This window comes from Galeopterus variegatus, unplaced genomic scaffold, assembly GCF_000696425.1.
Source record: "Galeopterus variegatus unplaced genomic scaffold, G_variegatus-3.0.2 Scaffold17405, whole genome shotgun sequence".
Taxonomy (NCBI): Eukaryota; Metazoa; Chordata; class Mammalia; order Dermoptera; family Cynocephalidae; genus Galeopterus; species Galeopterus variegatus.
Window position 1 is genome coordinate 1 of NW_007743516.1, and position 1,318 is coordinate 1,318.

Genomic DNA, 1,318 nt, shown 5'->3' on the forward strand with positions numbered 1-1,318 from the left:
GCAGGCAGGCAAGCTCCAGTCTAGGCTGGGCAACTCCAAAAGGCACAAGGAGGCCTCTACTCACAGGCCAGCTAGCTGTCAAAGATGGACAGGGCAATGGCAAAGGCCTGCAGTGCACACAGCCACAGTGGGTAGTTGTAATCCATGATGATCACATTCTCTGCTACCCGGCCAAACTGCATCACAATAGAGTCCGGGTCATTACCATGGATGATCTGGAAGTTCTTCCAGAGGTCTGTGTGACGTGCCCACGGAAGTCGAGTTGGTAGGACTGCGTGTCATCCTTCCAGACAGGTGACTTGTTTTGCAGCTCGATGATACTCTCTGTGTCCTTATTCTGCCAGAGTGCTAGCAGTGTCTCATACTCATTACGGGGGCAGATAGAGACTCTCATGTGAACCATGTTCATGCCACGGACAATCACGCTCATCTTCCGAGGTCCCTTGCAGCCTAAGACATTTGTCTCATAGCACACAGCTGCCAGCTCTTTATGCAATGTTCCACTTTCCAAAGCAGAGGATGAGGCCTTCTCAGGGTTGACTCCATTGTCATAAACAGTAAACTTGGTGCCCATCAGGTTGGGCCACAGTTTCCCGATGTAGCTGTCCCCTCCTCCAGACAAGCCTGTTGGATCCACAGAGATGAGGTAATTGGAAGTTTTACTCTTCTTTCTCTTCNGCAAGAGCCTCAGGCATGCCTAGCTGTGTGCAGTCTGGGGCTGGTGACCTGGGCCCCATCTTTACATCTGAAGGATTGTAAAAATAGTATGAATTTTATCTTTCTGAGATGACTTTCTATAGAAATATGAACAAGATAATATGTAGACACTGAGAGATGAGCAACTAGGAAAGGAGATTCTGCTTGAAAATAAAATTGGAACCAAGTGGACAGAAGCAGACCAGCAATGAAGAATTCTGATCTTTATAACAGTACTCAGTACTTTCATATTATCTATCTGAAGATTTTTTTTCCAGAATACCAAAGAGTTTATTCAAAAAGTCACTTAATAAAAGCACAGTTTTGCAAGTTTGTGTAAAACTCCAGATAATTTTGAACAAAAATAAAATGTCTGACCACTCCAAAATAGGAAAAGACAGTCTTGTGCAAATAAATATACACATTCTAGGCATTATGAAAACTGGCTAAATGTGTGTTCCCAGCAAGAGAAATGTCACCCATCCTGACTAAGTTCCCTTTGTCACCAAATGCAGGATTAAAGAGGACAGAATCAGGCTTCCCTTCCTAAGCCATTCTGAGTTGCCCTCTAGAAACTCTGGATCTCAGCCTCATCTCCGGCTCTGCCTGGACCTTAATGGGG

At 45.0% G+C, this 1,318-nt stretch overlaps 1 pseudogene; it reads right to left on the reverse strand.

The window, feature by feature from the left end:
- Window positions 1-56: 56 nt before the first annotated feature.
- On the reverse strand, window positions 57-673 carry LOC103582697 (annotated as a pseudogene).
- Between the last annotated feature and the right edge of the window lie 645 nt (window positions 674-1,318).